General features: G+C 36.2%; 1 long non-coding RNA gene across 1 annotated transcript; it reads left to right on the top strand.

Annotated features, from left to right (window-relative positions):
- The first annotated feature begins 483 nt into the window (after nt 1–483).
- Nucleotides 484–6594, top strand: LOC145679874 (uncharacterized). Its single transcript, XR_014130594.1, has 3 exons — nt 484–540; nt 6087–6141; nt 6306–6594. It is a non-coding gene; the product is annotated as an uncharacterized LOC145679874 (long non-coding RNA).
- Nucleotides 6595–10292: the final 3698 nt, after the last annotated feature.

Below are 10292 nucleotides of genomic sequence, written 5' to 3'. Positions count from 1 at the left end.
CTCTTTATCGGAGTTATCTCGTATCCTCCCATACTATCATCATCCCACCATTTTTTTTTAATTATTCACTTTAATACATTATACATGTCTTTTGAATAAAGGAGAAAATCATGAGGTGAATCATAAAATTTAAAGATTTTATTTGATTTCGTTTTTTAATTATTAACTGTCATTGTAACAATAGAATCTATACTTATTGTTTCAGACCTGAAGATCAAGAGGAGCTTGTCTGTATGTAAAGATGAGTACTACAATTGAACTAAGGCCATTTTAAAACACGTGTAAATGTTTCTATCATATGCGATCAACTACGAACGGATAATGGTGCTAAGGATCATTGATCAATTGCTCCTTAGACATTTTCTATTGATTAAATTAATTAGAAAAAAGGCTCGGCTATAAGGAATTTCTTTCCGTAGTTTCCCTAAATGATCAACTTTCTCTCTTCTTCCGTCAAGTATAAAAGAAGCTGTTAATATAAACCACATCAACTGTTCTTTCTGAGCACTAACGACAAACAAAATGGCTCTCATCAGTCAGGTAAGTTTACTCTGAAGGAAAATATAATGTTTTGATGCAATACTATCACATAGCAAAAGTATTTGTATTATTATTATTATTATTAATCAGTGAGAATGGTCAGAAGCAAATTAGATCGTTGTAAATCGCCGTCTATCAAGCTTCCACCTTTACTAACATTTCCGTTAGGTGCACAACACAAGTGGCACCTTTTCGTTGAATCTTGCTAGTCCTTCTTGTGCCTTAGCTGTATCATTATTCTACAGGGTGTCCATAAAGTCAGGGTACATGGGAAAAAAGCACATTTTAGTCAATTTAATGTTAATGAATATTTTCAACATGATTTCCGTACTGTTCAATGCATAATTTGATGCGCTTTGCAAGATTAAGATGAACTCTATATAATAGGTTGAATTGCCGTCTATTTCTGCACACTGACTGGTAATCCGTTCTGAAAAATGAAATGAAATATTTTAGTTTTACGTCCCACGATTATGCCAGCTAGGTAAAGGAGACGGTGATGATGAGAGTCGAGTGAAAAGGTGGAATGAAGAAAGTTTGAGGAAACGGGAGAACCCCGAGAAAACCCACGAGCACGGTGTTTGTCCACCACAAAGACCACACGGCGCGATCTGGGATCGAACCAGGGACCCCAAGCACCAGAGAGGAACGCTCTACCACTGAGCCACCGCGTCCCAGGCAATCCGTTCTGTCAGGTGGTTTAAATTTCTAATGATCATCGAGTAAACTTTCTCTTTCAGCATACCCCAGAAAAGAAATCAAATGGATGAAAGTCTGGCGAACGAGGGGACCACTCCTCATGACCTCTTCTCTCAATCCAGTGACGAAAATTGTCATTCAACCAATCACTAACAGCTACAGCAAAATGGGCAGGGGCCCCATCCTGCTGAAACCAGTCTAGAAGTCCCTCACCCAAACGCTCAATTTGAGGCTTCAATTTGTCTCTCAGAATGTTCAGATAAGTCTCACCCGTTACATGTTCATCAAAGAAGAAAAGTACTAGCACATGAGCTTTCCACAAACCACACAACACCATCACTTTTTGGCACTCCTGCTGTTTGGATGGTCTCATCCAATGTGGATTGCCTTGAGACCAGTATCGAATATTTTGTCTGTTCATTTTACAATTGACATAAAACACAGCTTCATCTCTGAACAACTCACAGTATTTAGTAAAATAGGTATTTTCATCCAATTTACCTGCAAACCATTCACACATCTGCATCCATCTATCGGAGTCATCGTCATTTAAGTGGTGCAATATCTGTCCGACGAAGGGGTTTCTTTTGGCTATCACAAACCTTAGCCAATACAGCCTTTTTCATTTGGTATGAAGTCCTTGTTTGTCCGGAACGGGTTTTGTCCAACACACTGCCTGTTACTTTAGTCTTGGTGATTAATTTGGAAGTAAAACAAATAGGTTGACGATGATTGTGTAGAAGGTTAAATTCTTCCGCAATTTTGCAATACGACCATCCTTCTCGTCCGCTTAAGAGTATCAACTAGACTCGTTCTTTAGACACAGCCATCGTAAAAACAAAAAGAAATTATTAGAATCCCCTATGTACTCAGATTTTATTAAAGTACTGTATACGAATGAGATCATTTTTCAACCCATGAATAGGATAGAATCTTAAAATCAGGCTTGTTTATTAGTTTACATGTAACATTTAACCTACAAATAATTACATTAATTGTTAGTCTGAAAATACGTATTAACTATTTTCAATCCAAATAACCAAACCAAAAACTCTCATCCATATTCCATGGAATACATTTATTTCGTATTTCCGTTATTTTGAAGAACATATAGATTGATTGATTGGTCAACAGTGTAACTTGGACCAAAACACATCGCAAATCGATCAGGAAAATATTTGAACCCTTGAACCTCCGCTCATAAAACGTAACAATACAGTCATCTTTACTGATGCTATCACAGCTAAAAATTTTATTAAAAAGTTTTCTGATTACTTGTAACCAGAGCCATAGTTAGAAATTTCGGCGCGCAGGGCGAAAAAGAATTCGGCGCCTTCCTACACTCACGATACCAAGCTTGTTTTTCTTCTTTTTTTTCCATATAATAGAATCAGCTTTTGTTGTTACGCTATATTGATTTTTTAAAATCAAGCTGCTTGGACAGACCATTATTTGTTCTTTTACAAATAAGAGCTGTTTTCACGAGACCCTTCGGTTAAACTTCGCAAACTACCTTTGATTGGTATACAGATTAGGGATGGGCAAAACCGGTTTTTTTTTATAAAAACCGAAAACCGGGTTTTATAAAAACCGAAACCCGAAAAACCGACATTTCGGTTTTCTCCAAAACCGGTTCGGTTTTTCACCGAAACCGGTTTCGGTAAAAACTTTTCGAAAACAAAACTATTTCTGTGGAAATGGATTCGGTTTCCGGAGAACAACGAAACACCATTCTGGTCAGAAATAGAAAAAATTTTGAAAAAAAAACGGAATCGGTTTTGAAGAAAACCGTAACCGGACCAGGTAAAAAACCGAACCGGTTTTGGAGAAAACCGACAACTTTTTTCGGTGAAAAACCGAACCGGTTTTTGAGAAAACTGAAACCGGTTTTTGTGCCCACCACTAATACAGATCCACTTAGTGATGAGCAAATGTAAGACCAAGACCCGGGTGGTCTTAGTCTTGGTCTTGCACTGGAATCCTTGGTCTCGCACATCCAGTCCTGGTCTTGGTCTTGGTCTTGGTCTTGCTTGCAAGAGTCTTGCAAATCTAGCTTTTAACAAATCTCAAGCTTTTCATAGGTAATGTAATTTTCTAAATGTAATAATCTAAATGCAATATAATTTATCTTCGTGTAAGTATGATGATAATGTACAACATAGCCAATTATCTTTATTTATTTATTTAGTTTTTCAATGGGTGCGCACGCTTCACTACTTATGAGATAAATCAGAAACGTTTTGTAATCCTTTTAGATTTTTAACAGATCCAACACTCCACTGGTTCCCAAAATTGGGGACCCTACCCCTGAGGACATGAAAGAAAATCAAGACGGCACAGATTAGTGAAATACCATGAATTGCAAATTTATTTTTACACTCTAAGGGCGACAGATATTTTTCAACCTCGATTAGCTAATCTTTGTATTGAACAAAACTTCCAATTAAATATTAAGATTTTGTTTTACTGATTCCAATATGTACTCTATGGAGCAGAAACATGTATATTACGCAAAAGCGATGAAAAAAAATGGAGGTTTTCGACACGTAGGAATAGAGGAAAGAAGAAGAGAATTAGCTGGGTTGAACGGAAAATGAAGAGAAGGTATCAGAAATACTAGCAGTATGGGAGAAAAAAAGAACTTTAGGTGTATTAAGACATGTATTGAGACATTGGCTAAGAAAAAACTGTATTATGAGGGATGTTCTAGAGGGTATGGTGGAAGGGAAGAGAAGGAGAGGTGAAGGAGACTGTAGTTGAAGAAAGGTATTAAAACAGAAAATTGCTATGTCAAGACGGAGAGACTAGCTGAGGACCATCGTACATCGAAACATCTCATTTTAAGCAAGTGACCTGCCAATAATAGCAGAATAGCTATGATGATGGTGGTGGTGATATGTGTAGCAATATCGACCAAAAAAGAGAGATAAAATTAAAAATAACATTGATTATAATCAAACCAGGTTTAAATAAATCTGCAATATTTTCTATTTGCAACTGCTTTAATGGAAATAGTTCCTGTGCTTCGTTCTTATGCACTGATAAAATGTTTTTCAGTCCTGAAGTGTTTTTGTTTTTCATTTTCCATCATCAAACGCATTTCATTCCCATCCGAAGATGGGCGGGCCTTAGAAGGTGACGCCTTCTCTTGGCCAGAGTAAGGTTTCATTTTTATTGCCACTTTATTCTTCTATTTTTGCATAGTTTGCATAACCATAGGGATGCTCCCCACTTCCCACAATAACTTTAAAGTACGCATGAAATTTACTTTTTTGAGCTCGTCACTTGCGTTTTTTTTTATTTTGCAAATTTCTTCTTGCTGAACGTCTGTGGCGTTTCGTCAGCAGACTGTCTGAGGCGGAGCAACTGAAGGATGGAAAACAAACCCCTCTTTTGCTATATTTATCCCAGGACGAGTCTACAAACTTTACCACCTCGAAGACCAAAGGTTTTAGTTTACTTTAGGTAACTCACACCTGTAGAATAGTGTTTGATTTCCCGATAAGTAATCCTCATTCTTTAGAAACGCAGGAATACATCGTAATTCAGCACCAATGACACATTTCTTTGTGTAGAACAAGGTTTAATTAGAATGGCACCTGTGTGGCTTGAGAACGACTGATAACTACAGTAAACGGGAACAGCCGATTCAGAAAACGACATACTGTAGCTATATGCCACAGAGGCAGATCGACTCACACCACCCATTGCGTAAACTACCTGGAACACATTCACTCTAGCGACATTTTTATTGAAGCCAAGAAATTCAAGTGAAAGAAGTATTGATTTTTCCCATTTTTACATTCTATGAAAAAGATTCAAGTAATACCAGTATTTGTGCAAGATTCTCAACGTGCCTTTTCAGGGACACCTTTCATGTGAACCTACAGTTTTACAACATCAGCTCCCCTCGGGAACAGAACCTGGGTTTCTAGCACAAAATTATGCCATTAATAACGCTTTCAATAATCTAGAGGCGGATCTAAAAGGAAAAAAAAAAAACCAGAGGGAGGGCAACCAAAAGCCAGAATATGATAGGTATATTATAAGTTTACTATAAATTTACCATTACAGACTCCATGCCTTTGTAGATAAACATAGTAGAAATTGTAGGACGTCACGTCCTGCCGGAAGGACGTTGTACGTTCTAAGATTAACTATATTTACCCACATATTTTCGTGTGCGATGTAGTTGATTAAAGATTTAATACTTTTTGTGTTCGTTTTTATCTTATACTAAAAAGTACCAAAAAGACAATATAAGGTAGACAACATATTTTCTTAGAAACGGAAAGCATGTAATCAGTTTCAAATGTGGTAAAGTCTTAAGAAAATGCACTATAAAAGAGCCTTTCTATTGTAAGTGTGCTGTAGCTGGCGCTGTTGTCGATTTATGTTTTCCTGGACCTCCCTCTAAAGAGGTGAGACAAGTTGCTGTGGCAGACTCTCCTTCCTTCAATACTTGGATGCTGATAGGATTGCCACATTGAATCATTTTATGAGCATTGCTGTGCACTGTCTTGTTAACCATTGTTAGTAGCCTACGATATCACTCAGCAAGATAACACGACTGAATGACAAATTGGCAGCGCAGCTGAGGCCATTCATTTCTTTCTCCAAAATAAAGGGAAGTTTTATTCCGTGAGAGGGCAGCGGAGGTGAAGCAGAAGAATGTTTTAAATATTTTCCGAGGGCACAATTGAAATAGGAAGGTTCTAGCGATGTATAATTTTCTTTAAAAAGAACGCTGAAAGTGCCATGCAGGGAGTTAAGGAGTTTTGGTTCTTTATGAATACAAAATTTGAAACCATTATATACAGTAATATTTATTTATTTGTACTTTGCAGATCACTCTCCTTGTGTTGGCTACTGTAATCTTGGTGGTTCAGGGTATTGGATATGGTAAGAATAATCATCTTTCTCAAACTTAATAATCCAATTTCAAAGAAACGACATAACTAATATAAGTATAAATATCTCATATTAACTATTGAGGTCTAAGGAGAACAAAAGAAAACTTATTCAAAATTTTTACATTACCATCAAGGATTTTTTTATTCTTACAGGTGGTGTAAGTAGCTATGGTTACGGTATCACTCATGGCCATTATCCAGGTATCTATGGTCTCCATGGTTATGGATTAGCTTCAGGATATGGATTCCCCCATGGTTATGGAGGATTTGGATCTCTTGGAGGTGGAATCGTTGGAGGAATTGTTGGCTAAACAAGGGAAATTCGATGCTGCTTACTTTAGGAGTACTCTAACTAAACCTTATCCATAATGAGTTCCTAAATTATATGTTCTGTCTCAAACATGTCTTCTGTCAAAACTTAATAAAACAGATTGAAATTCAATTTTCTTTCCTATTACTCAATTAGATTTCTTTTATATCCTTGTCGGTCCCCGCGTCTCCTGTATTAGACATAACCATACTAGGAAAAATTTTTGACTCATTGAGTCCCAATGTCGCAGCACTGTAATCCGTTTCTTTCCATCACATGCATGCGCAACAAGGCTATAGATGGAAACAAACACAGAAATACATGAAATTCTCACCAAAGAATGCTCAGGACTGAACAGGATATTCCACATACATGCTCTTGTAGTGCCTCCCCCATTTTCAATTGGTGTTGTATTACATTGTACTGTTTATTTGATATTCTCTTTAATTCATATCATTGCAGTTAGTTAACCTTATTTAACTAGATTTTATTATGGCACTAGATTTGTAATTTACAATGTTACATGTACACCACCGTTTCATAGTTCCTTCAGAGTTGTGGAATCCTTGATATTTTTCTGGTAAGCTACAGACTCCACATCTTTAAATTTTGCTATCTGTATAGAAATAGTAATTGAAAGGTAAGCAACAATATTAAATTACTAACCTTTGTCATCTTAAGTATGCAACACACAATATATCAGTGTTTTATCTAGTTTTCTCGAGTTTGAAGGCCCTCTCCAAGACGCATCCTTAGTTTCTTAATAAAACTGTCCTTGCTCAGGAGCGAAATCACTGATATGTAACATAAAGATCTGATGTTACACTTCATCTTTACTACAGTGAAACCACTACTAACGGACACCTCTATAAAGCGGACACCTTCCATAACGGACATATTTTGTAATCCCCAAAACATATTGGTAAACCTCTCTAAAGCGGACATTATCTAGTACGGAGACGGACAGTCTTTTCTGATTTTATAGGTATTATTTACCTCCACATTACGGACACTTTCTCTAGAAACAAGTTGAAAAGTACAGTAAAAATACACTTTTAGTAATTCATATTCTGTCACCAAGGGAGAACAAGAAGCTGTGACAACATTTTGCCTCCTCAACTGTCTGTTCAGCAACCCTGAGGAAGGGTCTCTGTTTTACAAGACCCTTATGTCCTTTGCTTGCATTTCATTCCCACCCAACCTGTTTCAGAAACAAAAGTGATTGACAGTTGCCCACTGTTTGGGATGACACATCATTCTACTGTCCCGCTGGAATCTCTAACCCAGCAGAAGACTTTTTTGACCACGGGTACGCATATTGTCTTAAAAGAAAAAGTCATTACTGGTTTGCAATTAACTCACAAATCAAAGCAACAAACTGAAAACGTAGTAAGTAGCGATAAGTGTAAAGTGCTGAGAACTATAACATCTTATTCCCATGTTTTGCCTCGAATTGGATGGCGCAAGATAATGCAGGTACAGTAACATTTTGGTAATATTTATAAATAAGTGATTCATGCAAAAATATTTTTTTCTAATTGTATATTACATTGTTTATTAATTTACGTAAGAAAATATTGAAACCTCTCTAAGGCGGGCACCTCTCTATAGCGGACAATTTTTGATTCCCCACAGCTGTCCGCTTTAGAGAGGTTTCACTGTATTTCTTTTCTAATAAAAACAATCTAGTTTTGTCATTTTATGAGAATATAAGCAGGAGTACTGCCTTCTTGGGTGTAGAATTACATCGGTTCAATACTACATACTACATGTAGTGTCTGGAAATATTGGACTCTCCAAAATTGGATCTCTCCCAACAGAAATATTTGGGTCCTGTTTCCTTCCAATACCTATGGATAAAACATTGCTATATGAGAATCTACACGCCATGAGTAAAATCATACTTCATTTTGTTTTGGACAATTCTTTCCACGTCTGACTCAGTATTTGTTACTTTTAACCATAAAACAGGTTGAATATCAAGGTTACATGTATGGTTCTTCACGAGATGAATAAATCGAAAATGTTTCTTTATAAAGATACTGTATATGCCAGAAAATGAAACTGTTTCAATGCTATTGTACGTATTGTCTTATAATCTGAAAATACCTTCACACTAAATTGATCAAGTACAAATTCTTTGAAACATATTCTAAGTCAGCCATTACTAGATTTCAAAGATTTTTAGAACAGTCATAGTTGTATACTTATTTTCTTTTCTCTGTCTTCTTCTTCTTCTTTTTTGCTGAAATTTCAGTAAATGATAGGTCAACATCCACAAACGTGAGTGACAGAGAGTAAATTATCCCAATTAGTTGAGTAACGAAGAAAAAAGTAATGTTTTTAAAATATCGCACGAATGATATTAACTTGTGGTTTTGAGAAAACCGGGAACATGGAAGTTTTGAGAAATTTTAGGGGCAGAGACAGATGATGTAACCCGGACGTCTAGAAGCTAAGGACATTGCAAGTAACACGAACAAGTTCTCCTTGTTTCTATCAAAGTTTTTAATTGTATCATATCATACAGGAATGGATTTCTTATCCATAAGCTTTCAATATTTGATGGTGGGAAGTAATTTCTGAGCTTAGACCCTAATCATTCAGGTGTCCAACTGGAAGAACTTCTTGTGGCAACTCTTCAATCAGTGGATCACAGAAATGTCTCAGTGTTGGGAAGGTAGCCTACTCAGACTATTATTATCAGCTCGGCTTGCCAACAACTTCATTTTTATAATTGCTGCCTCAATCCTGTCGTTTCCATACAGTGTTCGCCATAGGTACTTGACTGATTTCTCAAGACGCAGATTCGCGAAGTACGTTTTTAGAATGGCACATAAATAGGAAGAATCAAGTCTTCGCCTACAGGATGAGCCATTCCTGTTTCGAAAAATAATTTTAGCAGCGTTATTAAGAAGCCAACATCATATTTTCTTGAGAACTTACACCAAAGTGTTATAGTATAGTTTTAGTATAGTTATATATGGACTTCCTGAAATTCCGCTACTTTTAAGTTGAAAAATTCTAGAGAATTGTTTTTATGTTGCAAATATTTGCAGTAGTAGTTTCTAAAGGTCAGCTTAAACTAGCTGGCTTCATACATTTATTAGCAAGAGTATCATAGCATATAACATACATGGGCTTTCACACTAACAGTAATGTTCATTTAACCTCGTGTAATCATACTACTGCTGTATTATGTATCTTAGAATTTTTCTGTACCAATACTTTACATGTAAGAAGTACTCATGCAAGGACAAGAATGGCACTCCGAATGAACAAGAGATGCCAGTACATAATCTTCTGCTTTTTGCTGTGGATTACTTCGTTACTCTTTAAAAAAGGCGATCTTTAATGATGATTTAGTTTTAGAAAGACGTTACAAACAATTACGTGCATAATGAGTGCGATATACAGGCTGCAAATGTAACGAGTAAGAATATTGTATTCAGAAACCGTCAGAAGTAATTAAAGTTTGATATTACAAATGGATTTTAAACTCGCTGAATGCTAGGTAAATAGTATCGATCAATTTCAAATTGTCCAATTAATCATTTATCTTGCGAGGTTTGAAGAGAGTAGTAAGTCAACTACTAGCGTTGGGTGGGTATTTTGTTGAATACCGTCCGTTCAAAAATAATAAAGTAAAACAAGAATTTTAGAAATGATCCAGAAAAAAACGCATCAAAAGATTGCGATCTTTGCCAATAATTAGTTTTTGGATCAGGGGTCACAAAAGTTTTGAACGGCCCCTAAATTGAGTTTTCTTATTTGTTACGGAATAAGGTTATCATACTGAGTTAAGTGAGAGTTTGGATTTGGTTACATTA

Source organism: Thermobia domestica, chromosome 2 (assembly GCF_964235325.1).
Source record: "Thermobia domestica chromosome 2, izTheDome1.hap1.1, whole genome shotgun sequence".
Taxonomy (NCBI): Eukaryota; Metazoa; Arthropoda; class Insecta; order Zygentoma; family Lepismatidae; genus Thermobia; species Thermobia domestica.
The sequence above is the reverse complement of the archived record's forward strand: the minus strand, read 5'-3'. Positions and strand labels throughout refer to the sequence as shown.